Below are 16316 nucleotides of genomic sequence, written 5' to 3' on the forward strand. Positions count from 1 at the left end.
ATTTTAAACAATTTTGCCAAAATTGGCACAAACATGCATATATAGTAATAATTCAAAGCTTGAGGGGTAAAGTGGTAAATTCATTTAATTACTCAAATTCCTTGGATATAAAAATAAATAAATTACCTTTTATCTAATTTTCTTGATTTTTCTGAATTAAATGAACAATTGTTTGAAATTGTTCTGCTGCTGGTGAATTATAAAAATACTGTAAAAATGCTGATAAATTTCTGAATAATTAATAAAGCCTTAAAGGTTCCCCTATTAACTTATATAAATAAAATATTAACCTGAATCATTATTTAAAATTATTCGTAATTTTTGTGAGTTTGCAAAATTATCTTATTTATTATCCAAGGACCTTGAGTAAATAAAATAAATTACGGGAGGTCAATAATCAGGTGTCAACACATAGTGTTTGTACTGATACTACCTTGCTGCATTCTTTTGAGTGCAGATTGTGATCCAGAGACTGCTACTCGACCTTATATTTAGCTTGAGGCCATTTGCTGACAGATTGAGGCTTAGCTTCTATCCGTGCCAGGCCGCCCAAAGATCGTCCTTTATTTAATGTCTATTTCCATTCCAGACATTGATGTTTATTTATTTCGAACAGTATGGATTCCTTAGACATGTTTTGGATTAGAGTCCTTGTACGGTGACTTTTGGATGTTGGGGTTGTAATAGTTAGGACTTACGCAGTTACATTATTGTTTTATGGCATGACCACTTTTGACTTAATCTTGAGTTTAATTTATTATGAACTGAATGAATTGACTAAGTAAAAATGGACTTTGAATGAGTAGATGGTTAAGCATATTGGTTCGCCCACTAGGGGTTAGTGTGGATGCCAGTCATGGCGGGTTGGGTCGTGACATAAACACGTAAAACAACAAGGTACAAGTCAACATGAATCAGTAGCCGCAGTACAAGTCATCACCTATGTTATAGCACCTAAACCCAACTGTGCCAAGTCTCAGTATGACCAATCCAAACCAGTATATCACAATTGTATCACAACAAGTCATCACCTATGTTATAGCGTCTAAACCCAACTGCCAAATCTTTGTACAACCATTCCGAACTAGTATATCAACATCATATCACAACTATATCACAGAAAATCAATAGGTACAATGCAATGCCATAATGTATGAATGATGAATGCAATGCATATGCAACAAACGCATGCACTCTGACCGATGGAACATCACATCTTGGCAGCACAACCCATGAGGGACCTGCGAAGTCCATGTACTAATCACTCCGCACACAGCCCAGAGATGACTCCATTCCTACCTATACGCCTCATATCAGTCATTCTGCACAAAGCTCAGAGATGACACGATATACAATGTGTTTCAACGCATCAGTATTTCCTTCTCACTTTCCATCCTCAGTACATTAACAATGCAATATCAATGTATCATGGAAATGAGAATAAATACGATGCAATGTAATATCAACAACCAATTCAATGGCCAATAGTACCACACATGGCACACAAGTCGTATCAATAATAAGGCTACACAATAAGCCAAAATAGAATCACATTCTTATCTTAATATCAAATCAAGTAAAGTACTGCAATATCATGGTCATTATATATCACTAATTACCAATATCCGATGACTCAACGTGGCAACGAGTCAATAAGTAAATAGAACCAGATAAGTCAACAACGCAACGGAGTGGCTAGCCCCGAAATTATACAACAAGGCCCAACCTAAGGCAATATCCAACCCAATTTCATACCCAATGGTTTACATGCATTCTCAAACAATATCATCTAAACATATGCTTCGTTAGTCGAAGTCTAACCATAAGGTAAACCGTAACCTACCCGGAAAACCGAACAACAAAGTCTCCAATAGTCAAACCTTAGCCTTTCCCTTCTTTTGAGCCTTGAGATAATGGAAGTCCAATCATATCCGAATTATGAAATTAGAATCAAGAAGAGACATCATTCAATCCTTACTTCTATTCAAGACCCAAATCCCAACCTATGGAATGGGGTTTATGAACTAAAAAGATGAAATGAGGAATCTATAGGTCTCGACATGAAATTAATGTTCTAGGTTATCAACTCCCATCAATTATAAGCTAGAAGAAATAACAAATCACTTAAATTCGGATTCTAGGCAAAACACCCAAATTTAGTTATGAACCCTAACTTTCAACTTCATAAAATAGCCACTAATTAGGAAGGAATCATGCAATAATAGTTTCTAATCATCAATTCCATGCTTAATGAAGCCAACCAAATCAATAATCCAAGATTTAAAAGCCTAGAATGAAGAACCCACAAAACCCTCTTTCAATCCACTATTTCTTAAGGAAACAAGCATGTTTAATGGATCCCTAAGGTGAATAATGTGACATGGAATGGAAAGGCAGGTCAAAGAACTTACCACAATGATTTTCTATGAAGAACAACCATGAATACTCCCAAAAAGATCTAAAGTCGGAAAGGTATTGAATGAACAACTTAGGGCTTTTAATACACATTCAATCAACCTAACTGCGCGTCACCCGCTTCCGCACCCATTCTAGCTCTTTAGCGGTCCAACTTTTGCGGTCGCATGACCGCTTCTGCAGTCCTACCCAAATTCACAAGCCACTATAGCAGCAGGGTTACCGCTATAGCGGTACCACCACCATGGTCCTAGTGCCGCTATAGCGAGCACCAAACACTAGAAGCTCCCAAGTTTCACTAATTCAACCCGAAATCCCGAATATCACCCGAGGCCATCTGCTCACAAACCATATATGCAGACATGTATAAAAACACGCTACGAACGCACTTGTGCCCTCAAAATTCCCAATGGAGGTCTCGTTAACTGAGTCAACCCCTGATACCTCAAAACTAACTTTCCAACCCAAGTCTCAAAATACACATGAGTGCATTCGAAATCGAACCGAATATACACACAAGTTCTAAAAGATCATTCGGACATCTCAAAATCGATAGATCCCCGAAAAACGTCCATTCACCTGAAAGTCAACTTTAAGTCAACTTTTCTTCTCTTAACGGCCAAATTCCCACAAAATCACCTAAATCAATCTAAAGACCTCGGGAAGCGTATCAACGGTCCCTTTGGGTCGAATGTGAGCTAACAAGGTGGGGGAAAGGGTCAAAAGCACCGAAAAGCCAATAACGGCCAAACGGGTTGTTACATCAGATACCAATTAAATCATCGCTTATCCTCGATCGACGAAGAAAAAAGAATAGAATAGTGCCTGAATCGGCAAACAACTGAGCATATTTGCTACGCATGTCGAACTTAGTCTCCCAAGTAGCCTCATCAACAGGACGATGCTTCCACTGACCCTTCACAGAAGCTATCTCCTTAAACCTCAAATTTCAAACCTACCTATCCAAAATAGCAATAGGCTCCTTCTCGTAAGTCAGATTCTTATCAAGCAATACCGACTCCCAACGAACAATATAAGTACAATCGGCATGATACTTCTTCAGTATAAGCACATGTAAAAATGGATGAACGCCTGCCAAGCTTGGTGGCAATGCCAACTCATAAGCAACATCACCCATATGATCAAGGATCTCAAATGGCCAAATATACCTCGGACTCAACTTACCTTTCTTCCCAAATCTCATAACACCCTTCATGGGTGAAATCTTTAGCAGAACCTGATCACCAACGACAAACTCTAAATCTCAGACCTTTTGGTTCGCATACATCTTCTGTCGACTATGAGCTACCAAAAGCCTGGCCTAAATCACCCTCACCTTCTCAAGAGGCTCTCTCAATAGATTCATACTCCAAGGTCGAACCTCAAATGTATCAAACCAACCAACCGAGGATTTATATCTCCTACCATACAAAGCCTCATAAGGTGCCATGTAGATACTCGAGTGGTAACTGTTGTTATATGAAAACTCTTCCAACGACAAGTACTGATCGTAATGACCACCAAAGTCTATAACGCAAGCCCTCAACACATCCTCGAGCACCTGAATGGTCCGATCGAACTGCCTATCAGTCTGGGGGTGAAAACCTGTACTAAGATCACTCGAGTACCCAACTCATCATGAAAAGCTCAACAGAAATAGGAAGTAAAGATAGTACCCCGATCAGATATGATAGAAATGAGAACCCCATGCAATCTCATAATGTTACGAATGTACAACTTGGCTAACTTCTCCACATAATAAGAAACCTGAACTGAAAATGAGTGGACTTAGTCAACCGATCAACTATCACCCAAATTGAATCAAACTTACCCAGGGTCTTCGAAAGACCCACAATGAAATCCATGGAAATCCTCTCAATTACACCACCGGGTTGATGGTGCTCATACTTAACTTGCTGACAATTTCCACACTAGCCAAAAAATTGGCTATATCCCTCTTCACACGATGCCACCAGTAATGCTGCCTCAAATCACGATACATCTTATTCACCCCCGAATTAATGGAATATCGAGAGCGGGCCTCAGTCAAAATTAAATGAATCAAGTCACCAGCACGAGGAACACACACGCGCCCCTTAATCCTCAAAGTACCCTTAGAATCAATCATGGCCTCCTTGGCGTTACCCCTTAGAACCCTATCTCGAATCTTGCTCAACTGAGAATCCTCAAACTGGTGAGTTCTGATCTGATCTAACAAGGACGATCTCACCTCAACACAAGCTAAAACTCTGCCTCGAACTGAAAAATCAAGGCGAACGAAACTGTTGGCTAGAGTCTGAACCTCTATGGCTAACGGATGCTCCCAAATAACCAAACGAGCTAAACTCCCCATATTCATGGCCTTGCGACTTAAGGCATTAGCAACAACATTAGCTTTCCTTGAATGATAAAGAATGGAGATGTCATAGTCCTTCAGGAGCTCCATCTATTGGCGCTGCCTGGAATTAAGATCTCTCTGGGTAAACACGTGCTGAAGGCTACGATGATCGGTGAAAACCACACAATGGATACCATACAAGTAATGCTTCCAGATCTTCAAAGCGAAGACCATAGCGAACAACTCCAAATCATGGGTAGGTAATTCCTCACATGGATCTTCAACTGATGGGAAGCATAGGCTATGACTCTACCCTTCTTTATCAAAACAACACCCAAACCCACACGGATGCATCACAATAGAATGAGAAATCCTTGCCCTCCATGGGTAATGTTAGAATCGAGGATGAAGTCAAAAGGGTTTTGAGCTTTTGAAAGTTCTCCTTACAATTACTGGACCACTAGAAGGGAACATCCTTCTGAGTCATTCTGGTTAAAGACGAAGCAATCGTAGCGCAACCCTTCATAAATTGGCGGTAGTAACTGGCCAAACCCACAAAACTACGGATCTCAGTCACAGTAGTGGGCCTCGCCTAATCCCTCACAGCCTCAATCTTCTGAGGATCAACCATGATCCCGTCTTTAGACACAACATGGCCCAAGAACACCACAGACTCCAACCAAAACTCGCACTTCGAAAACTTAGAAAACAGACTATTCTTCTTCAATAACCCAAGCACAGTGCGAAGATGGATCTCATGCTACTCTCTCTTCAACAATCCAAGCACAGTGCAAAGATGTCTCTCATGCTCCTCTCTACTCTTGGAATACACTAAGATATCATCAATAAACACAATCACAAAGGAGTCAAGGAATGGCTTAAAGATGACATTCATCAAAGTCATGAATGCAGCCGAGGCATTGGTAAGCAAAAATGACATCACCAAAAAGTTATAATGCCTATATCTCGTCCGAAAAGTTGGCTTCAGAATAGCCTCGGCCCTGATCTTCAGCTAATGGTAGCCTGAACTCAAGTCAATCTTCAAGAACGCTGAAGCACCCTGAATCTGGTAAAATATATCATTAACACGAGGCATATGACACTTGTTACGAATGGTAACCTTGTTCAGCTGGTGATAATCGATGCACATCCTTATAGATCCATCTTTCTTCTTCACGAACAACATAGGAGCACCCCAAGGGGAGACACTCGGTCTAATAAACCCCTTGCTTAATAAATCCTGCAACTGCTCCTTCAGATCTCTCAACTTGGCGGGTGCCATTCGATATGGCAGAATAGAAATAGGGCGGGTTCCTGGATCCAAGTCAATACAAAAGTCAATATCGCGATTGGGTGGCATACCCGATAGATCGGACGGGAATATCCCCGCGAACTTGCTCACAATAGGAATGGACTCAAGGGGTGGAGATGCAACAGTAGTGTCATGCAAATAAGCCAGATAAGCTAGACACCCCTGGCTGACTAATTTCTCTACTTGAAGAAAGGAAATAATCTTCTTAGGAGTGGGACTAGGAGTAACCCTCCACTCAAGTCTAGGAACGCATGGCATGGCTAAAGTGATTGTCTTGGCATGACTGTCCAAGATCATATGATAAGGAGAAAGCCAGGTCATACTCAAAATAATATCGAAATCCACCATATCAAGTATCATCAAGTCTACCCATGTGTCATAACCCATAAAAGTAACAAAGCACGACCGATAGACTCGATCAACCACAACTGAATCATAGACTGGAGTAGACACATGAATAGGTACTGCTATGCTATCACAAGTCAAGTTCCAACCAACGACATGATATGCAGATACATACAAATAAGTGTATCCAGGGTCAAATAACACAGACGCTGCTCTATGTAGGGCATAAACAGTACCTAAAATGACAGCATCTGAGGCCTCCACCTCGGGTCTACCTAGAAATGAATAACACTGGGCCCCACCACAACCTGACTGTGATCCACCTCTAGAAAATTGGGACCCACCTCTACTGGCCTGTTACTCAACCCTAGAAATCTGTAGACCACTACGGCCTGACAGAGCACCGCCTCTCGAAGAAGCACCACCTCAGCTACTTGAAGATACCGGAGTCCTCTGGGGCTGTTAACCTTCCTGGGTCGTGGACACTCTAGAGCAAAATGACCAAACGCTCCACACGTAAAACAAACCTTAGAATGTGGAGCCTAATGAACCAAAACTAAAGATCCAGCTGGAACAACTCTCTACTGGTCGATAAAATGAGCTCTCAAAAGCTCTCTGCCTGGATGGCCCACTAGAAAAAGCCTGCAATGCTGACTGCACAGGGAGGCTGAAATAGGATTGATACTACGTAGAAGACTTTCCGGCGCCCCTCGAGCTGGAACCACTATAACCCCCAAACTGTCGCTGCCTCTTCTCACTAACCCCTCCAAATGCGCGGGCCTTAGCAGCCTTAACTAAGAAAGCATGCTCAATAATGGAATAGAAGGAAGCACCCATGGCCTCAAGCTTAAGCCATGGAATCTGAAGAGAAGTAGCGAGCCCACCAACAAATCGTCGAATCCTGTCGAGCTCAGTAGGAATTAGGGGTGCTGAATAACAGGCCAAATGCAAGAAGCACGCCACATAAGCATCAACAGATAATCCCCTCTACTGCAAGTGGAGGAACTCATCTATACGTGCCTCTCTCAAGGCTCGGGGCATATACTTCTCAAAGAAGGACCGATAAAACTATGTCGAGGTAAGTGTAGGAGAACCCTCTGATCTGCAAGAAATGAAGTACCTCCCCTAGGTCTTCGCGTCTCCGCGAAATTGATATGATACATAATCGACCCCGTGGGTCTCAACAATCCCCATCCTGGGTAATAACTTATGCATGTCCAATATAAACTCATACGCATCCTTTCCAGAAGTACCAACGAATCTCGATGGATCCATCTTCCTGAACCTTCCTACCAGCTCCTGATCGGTCAAAGTTATAATAAGACCCTCCATGGGTCTAAGCTTATCTCTCGGGGCCGGCATTGAATCCCATCCGTGAAGCCACAGCCGCAGCAGGGTGCGGTACACGGGTCTGCCTCTGCTCGAGGGTCTGTGCCCCATCTCTAGTTTGTGATTCTCCACCCGGAGAAGTAATACCAGCGACAGCCTAGTGGGCATCCAAATGAAGTAGAATGCGAGCCATAGTGTCCTGAGTCGCCTGATCTAAATTGACCTCGGGGTATGCCCGTGCAGGAGCCATTTCATCCCTGACGGCCTGGTCTCGAACCTGTTGAACCTCAGGCTCAGGAGATGGAGATCTTGCACACTGCTGCCCAACCACAGAAGCCCTGCCCCTGTCTGGGGTAGCCACCTTGCTTCTAGCTCGACCACATCCTCTAACTGTCCCTCGTCCCCTGGTGCGAGCTGTAGCGGCTGGCTTCAGTACTTGATCTTTAGTTGTCGCGGCTCGAGTCCTCACCATCTGTGAGAGAAGAGGTATGAGTCAGATACCAATTCGATTGTTCCAGATACTAGTTAGAATAAAGTGGCATGAAAGAATGAAAGAATTTAAAGTTTTCTAATACGAAGCTCATCGTACCGATCTGCGAGACTATACCAGAAACACTCTTGTATTATAGACCAAGTAACCTAGGGCTCTGATACTAACTTGTCCCGACCCAATTTCACTAAGTCGTGGGGCCACCTACCTTTCCCACCTTGGTAGGCTAACTCTTAATCCAACATTCATAAACGATAAAATATAACGGAAGAAAGTAAAATAATATAAGTCCCACAGATGTAATATAAATAAGTGCGAAGGTAAATGAAATCCACCCCAGTATCTGGTCTGGTCATAGAAAAGCATCTAAACCAAATACTACGAGTTTGAATAATAGCACATAAGTAGTCTAAAAATTATGTTTCAGAATGGAAAGCAAGACATAAATAATAGAAAGAATCTTTGGCCAACGAACGTCCTCATGCTCACCCTGAATAGACTCGGCAGCAACCTCGATGATCATCCATGAGGGGTAGAAGTAGATCCAACCTGGTACTCTGCACTCATAAAAGAATGTAGCAAGTGCAGGTCAGTACAGACAACAAGTACTGGTAGGTATCATAGGCCGACTAAGACAAGATAACGTATATAAAGACAACAAAGCAAGTTAAACACGTAAAAGAACAAGGTACAAGTCAACAAGAATCAATAACCACAGTACAAGTCATCGCTTATGTTATAGCATTTAAACCCAACTGTGCCAAGTCTCTGTATAACCAATCCGAACCAGTATATCACAATCGTATCACAACAAGTCATCACCTATGTTATAACATCTAAACCCAACTGTGCCAAATCTCAGTACAACCATGCCGAACCAGTATATCAATATCATATACAATGTGTTTCAACGCATCAGTATTTCCTTCTCACTTTCCATCCTGCAATATCAATGTATCATGAAAATGAATATGAATACGATGCAATGTAATATCAACAACCAATTCAATCCCAAACAGTACCACGCATGACACTCTTTCAATCCACAATTGCTTAAGGAAACTAGCATGTTTAATGGATCCCTAAGTTTAATAACGTGACATGGAATGGAAAGGAAGGTGAAAGAACTTACCATAATGATTTTCTATGAAGAACAACCTTGAATGCTCCCAAAAAACTCTAAAGTCGGAAAGGTATTGAATGAACTGCTTAGGGATTTTAATACACATTTAATGAATCTAACTTCCCAACACCCGCTTCCGCGCCCACTCTAACACCTCATGGGTCCCGCTTTCGTGATCTATGATCTCTTCTGCGGTCCCGCCCAAATGCACAAGCCACTATAGCGGCAGGGTAACTGCTATAGCGGTACCACTGTCGCGATCCTGGTGCAGTCATAGCGGGCATCAGACACTAGAAACTCCTAAGTTTCACTAATTTAACTCGAAATCCATACTATCACCCGAGGCCATCTGCTCACAAATCATATATGCAGACATACATAAAAACACGCTACGAACGCACTCGTGGCCTCGAATTCCCAACAGAGGTCTCGTTAACTGAGTCCCGATACCTCAGAACTAACTTCGTAAACCAAGTCCTAAAATACACCTGGCTGCATTGAGAACCAAACCAAATATACAAACCAGTTCTAAAAGATTATTCGGACCTCTCAAAATTAACGGATTCCCAAAAAAGGTCCGTTCACGCAAAAGTCAACTTTGAGTCAACTCTTTTTCGCTTAATGCCCAAATTCACATAAAATCACCCAAATCATATCCAAAGACCTCAGGAAGCGTGTCAATAGTCCACTTGGGTCAAATATGAGCTAACAAGGCTCTAGAAAGGGTCAAAAGCACCGAGAAGCCAATAACGACCAAACGGGTTGTTACACTATCATTGATCACAATGGATGGGTTTTTCTTAGCCACCCACCTGGCATATACTGCCTGACCATCGTGTGGGAATTCTATGCCAATTATGCAACAGAGATAAATAACCTGTACAGGCCAGTCCAAAAGGCCAAGACAATAATACGTCTTTAGAAAGTAACGATTAGGGGGTTGAGGATTGACATCTCTAGCAAGGCTATCAATCGTTATTACTGCGAGGAAAACTATGAACTGCTAGCAAATACTGATGAATTGGAGTACAGAATGGGGAGAAGCAGACCCGATCAGTTAAAGAAGTTATCATGTGTAGCTTTTGTGATTGCACGAGATACCCCCGGGTGGTGTACCAACTCCAGTGTGTCTATTAAAAAGGTAGATCTTTCGATTGAGGCCAAGTTCTGGTCGAGCGTTTTGATAAACAAAATCTTCCCTACTCAGGCTGACCGTTAGCTTACCATTGACAGGGCAATTTTGATGTCCTCTATCATGTCTCGGTATACAGTGGATATAGGGAAGTTGATCACAGATGAGACTCGTACACGGGTTACCCAACCTGGCTTTCTTTGGTATTCCCGTGTCTGATTACGGGTCTTTGTTTAAATGCGGGGGTTCATAGCTTCTCCTATTGGGACCAAAAAATTGAGGTGAAGCATTTCTATAGCATAATTAAGAGTAAAGACCCAGATGTCAAAGCTGCATTATTGGCAGACCAGGGTGGTGTGGCAGCACCAGCACATGTGCAAATTGAGTTTGACTAAAATGATGAGGAGGGCACTACACTTGAGGAGACCTATGAGGATCTCGAGGCTGCCACCACAGCAATACTAGCTACCAAAGATGTTCTTGAATCCTCATCAGGTCCAGCCATTTCTGCAGTCCCTGAGACTACAACTGAGCCGATTACCACTACTATCCCGACTACTCGTAGGGTCACCCTCGCATCTACAACACTATCAAGGGGTGTGATTATTCCATTTAACAGGCAAAACTTCCACAACTCCTATGTGAAAATGCATAGAGCTGACAGGAAGATTGCTAGCTTACTGGAGGAATTAGAAGGGGTAATAGCATGAGAAGTTCGGAAGGAGATGGAGCCATTACAACAATCCATCATCTTCTAACACTGTCAGATTCATTCCCAAATTAATGGTATTAAGAATTGGTACTCGAGTTAGAGAAGGTGTCGTCTGTGGTTGATATGAGGATGGTGAAGAAAGATATTGTGCAACTGAAGGACGAGGTCCTTGCACTACAGATAAATGAGGGGCAAGTGATTACAGACCCTCCTCAATCAACAATGCCGATAGATTTGACTTCATTAGTGCCAGTTGTGCGCCTTACGGGAGAGGATTCCTCGGTCCAAGATCGAGGCAAGAGGCTACGATCTATAGATAATAGTGAGGGGTTGGATCCAAGTGACTTGGAGGAATTCCAGGTGAAGAGTGCCATACGGTAGTCCCTTGTTGACTACCATTTGATGGTGTATGTACCAGCATAGCACCCCCTGACGAGCAGACGGTGCCAGTATTTTGGTACCTGTGGAGGCGACTACTAATGTCCTTATAGAGGACTCGCTCATATAGAGTCATTTAGAGCCTCCTAGCGGCACCATTGGCCCGACCACTGATCCAGCACCTGCCTATACTGATGAGATGGCTACGCCTCGGGATGAACAACATGCCTAGAGATAATGCATGACTTTTTAGTTGGGGGTGGGGCAACTTGATTTCATTGTAATGTATATATGTGTTTCGGAATCCCCTCGACTTTTCTTTGCCTGAGTTCTTTTCCTGAGGGGTTTTATTTTTGTTGAAACTAGCATGTTTAGATTGTTGGTTAGATGTAATAGAGTAGTAATGACTTATATGGTAGTGGTTTTTGAACTTATGGCATGTTTTGTATATTTGGTTGAAATTTGTGAACCCTTCAAAAATTTGAGCTAGTGATTGAGTCTTTTTATGACGTCGTGGTTATTGGGGTATTGTGGATGATGAATGATCGCTAGGAGGTTGTAATTTCAGTAGCAAAAGAGATCCTTATGCCATTGTGTGTGTGAGTTGTTAGTTGTGTTCATGCTCTGCATTTGCTATCTAGAACTTGCTCGGTTTGTCATGCTTGAATTCTTAGGATAGTTGGTTGTTGAGATTATCCTAGGCTTTCTTTGTGTAAATTAGTCACTTTGGCTTATAAGCCTGACCTGGTTATGTATATAATCCCTAGTATTCCCTTTTGAGCCTTTGACTTTTTTCTTGACTAGCCGTTAACAAACCCATACCCTTGTTTGAACTATTTCCATCTTTTCCAACCATTCCCTCCTTGACACTATTAGAGAAAAAAGAGGCTTAAAGCCTAAGTTGGGGGTGGTGGGAGTTGCGTAGTTGAGGACTCGATGTGGTTGCTGTAAATATGTAAAAAAAAAAAGAAAAAGAAAGATCAAAAAATTGTGGCATAAAAAGATAGTTAAGATATATTAGTTGCAAACCACATCGAGGGCTGAAGAGGTAAAAAGAGGAGAAAAAGAAATGCTAATAAATTGAAGAAAAGTGTAGTGTTCAACGAGGGTGAGTCACTAATACCTAAATAATTATCCTAGCCATCCCTAAGCCTACATTACAAGCCGAGAAAAAAAGTCCTAGTGTGATCACGACTGAACCGTCCGAAGATTGAAGGCATTAAAAATAAGGGCAAGCATATGACATCTGCAATTGTCGTGTATGAACTTCTTTGTGAGTGTGAGTGTTTTCTCTTCTCCTTTTTCTTTGTCCCTGTTTTGTTTATATATGTGTGTGGGACATTCTTTGGTCTGTGTGAGCGCATAAGAATTGAAAAATGTGAAATGGGGAACAACCATCCAAAGTGGCATTGTCAGTTCATTGATATTTCCAATAAAGTGATGTCATAGATTGAAGCTTCATTTTTAGCTCTAGTATTCTTGAGTTGTGTATCGTATCTTTGATCATGAAAATGAGGTGGTTAATAGTCAGAAACATGCATACCTGTAGTTCGTAGTCAAAACCATTGCAGACATTATTACTTTGTTTTATTTAAGTTGTAGTTGAGTTATTTGTGTTGTGTTACTTGCTTGAGGATAGGCAAAGACTTTAAGTTAGGGGTGTTGATGGGCCGCGTAATTTCGGCACATTTGATGCTTTTTGACGGTGAGTTTTCCTTGTTTTTCAAGCAAGTTTGGGTTTTTTGATTTTTTTTTATGTTGCAGGTATTTCTTGTTTTTATGAAGAAAGTCGTGAAAAGTGGTTAAAAAGATGTACAAAAATAGAAGTACCTGAAGCTGTGACTTTATGGAGCAAAAAGACGGAATGTATATTATTTACGAGCCGTTAATTCCATCTTAGATCAGTGACAGAGAGCTGCTATGTTGAGAGAAAATTCACGGCAGAAAGTACGGACTGTATATATTTTACGGTCCGTAAATCCCACCGTAGATTAGCTACAGGAAGTCCGAAGCTGAAGGAAGAATTTGCGGTCCAAATCTACAGACCGTAAAACATTTACGATCCGTCAAAGTGGGGCGTAGATTTGGGCATCAAGATGATATTTTACGATCAAGAGTTGAAGATTTTACGGACCATATATTATGTACGATCCGTATATTGATCCGACGGGGGCACTTCTTTCAATTTATTTTCGACGACTTGGACCATAATAAATACTTGATCTAGGGTTTTTGTAGACTATTCTTGGTCAGATTTCAGTACTATTCTTCTAGCATTGAGTACTTTATAGTTTTTGAAGCTTTTTGGAGAACAAGACAAGACAATTTCAATTACTTTATTCTGATTTCAATCAATCGTAAGCATTATGACTTCTATTATATTTTGTTATTATTTCTTCATTATGAGTAGCTAATTTCTCTACTAAGGTTGTGGACCCATGATGGGTATTATGTGATTGGAATTTGAGATTGATATATGCATAATGGATTGTTAGGGTTTGCTTATTCTTCATTATTCATTGTTAGTTGATGGTTGCAAACATTAACTCAAGCCATAAACCTTAATTTATTTGGGAAAATAAGCTAGGGTTTTGTAATAACAAGTAGCAAGAACTTAGGGTGTTAACCCTCATTTAATAGATTCATTTAGGAATAAGAGGAATGTACTTGGATCATATTAACCGTTCGTAATATCAACTCTTTTATATTTGAGAAAATCATAAAGAGAAATAGTCCTTAACTATTGAGAAATATTAGGGATTCAATTAAAGGTTAAGTGCATTCTTACAATTATCCATTAGAAGTATATCAAGATCAATAACCATATCATACACTTTATCTAAAAGGGGACATAACCTTGGTTTCTTTAATAATATTCATTACAATCAAAGCAATTAGTTATTAAACAACCAATTTTTTACAAACTCAACAGAATACGAAATTAGACTACAATAATGTACTATACGACTTTAGTAACCTTTTCACATCATATTCCCTATGGAATTCTAGCCCAATCTAGTTGGGTCACTATATTTGACATCATCCGCTTTACATCATTTAATAGATGTAATTTGAGCGTATTAGAGTCTCCGAACTAGTATCTTGTACGTATGCCAAGTAGGAGAGACACCCTTTCTCCACCACTCTTTGAGCCTTAAGAAACGATATAACCCTCTTCGGTTACTGACTAAGAGCACCTTCGAATACCCAACATGGCTAAAGTAACTATCTTGGCATGACAGAATAAGATTGCGTGATACGGAGATGACCAATCCATGCTAAGAATAGGTCAAAATCTACTTGGTATCATAACCCATCAAGGTAACTACAAAACACCTATACACTCGGTCTACCACTACAGAATCCCCAATGGGTGTAGAAACATGAATAGACAAGTCTAGGGAATCACACATCATATCTGTTACGGTTTTCTTTTACGCGGGTGAGGCCTAAAAGTTACTACGAGTTTGTTGGTGCTCTAATTAGATTATTAGTATTTTAGGGTCGCCACCTAATTTATTATGGAAAACTAGGAAAAACAGGGTTTAAAGATTTTTGCAAAAATAAGTAAAAATATTTTGGACCAAAGTTCAAGGTAAGAGTTCTGGTGATCCCCTAGGGAATGCTTTACACACCCTAGTATTAAAGATCCGTAGAATGCGGTTTACCTACGAGCTTCAATGTGTGATTAATGTATGTACTTTTCCGCAAAAATGTCATTCTTATTCACATCATAAATTTCAAGAAAGAATTCGGCAAAAATGTCCCTTTATAAAAAGGGGTTTTGGTTTAGAAAAATCCGCGCAAGTGTTCAACTCACTTTGTTGCCGGACTAGGACACACTCGGGATTTATCCCGAGTAGAGTCGCTACTATTCTAGTCCTAACAAAATGGGTTTAGTATCTACGGGTTTTTATATACATGAAAATATGGGATATATTCCCATTTGTGTATATATATATATATATATATTTTTTTTTTTTTTTTTCAAGTTAAGTCCAATTTTTAGGTGATGAAGCCCAATAGATCAGTATATTCCACGTCCACAACCCAAAACTTCTCAAATCTGATCCAATGCATAGATTTTGGTCCAAATATTTTGTCCAGCCCAAGTAATGTCAATTTTGTGTCCAAACTTTAGAATCACCCAGTCCAGAAATAATATCAGTTTTTAGTCAATTCAATAATGTCCCGTTTTAGCCCATTTTTATAGACTTCCTGGTCCAAATCTGGTAAAAATAATTAACCTTTAGTTCAAAATGTTGTTTTCAGTTTCAAATATCAACAAAAATCAATTAACTATCCAAAGTGCATTTTTGTTTATAACTCTTTCAGAAATTGTCTGATCTTAAGCCCCTTTTAGCCAAATTTTTTTTTTGAATTTATCTCTGCTATAAAATCCTATTCCAGAAATAACATTTGATTGCAAAAAAAAAAAAAAGAAAAAGAAAAGGTTTTCTTGCTATTTATAAGTCTTCGCAAAATACTTCAGTTTATTTGAAGAGTTTGGTGAGTTAGGAACGAAAAGAATTTTTATTGTTCTACATAATTAAAATCCATTTAAAATCTGTCTTAGTGTAATTTGAATTAAGGTGATTTTGAAAATTATTTTTTAGCAACTTACCTAAATTACTAATTTTCATCCTATATTCTAACAGTCACATGGGTTTCACTAATATATGAGTTTAACTACATAATACAACAATTAAATAGATAAATAAACGAGGTAAAGAAGGAAAAAG

This window comes from Lycium barbarum, chromosome 10 (assembly GCF_019175385.1).
Source record: "Lycium barbarum isolate Lr01 chromosome 10, ASM1917538v2, whole genome shotgun sequence".
In the NCBI taxonomy this organism is placed as follows: Eukaryota; Viridiplantae; Streptophyta; class Magnoliopsida; order Solanales; family Solanaceae; genus Lycium; species Lycium barbarum.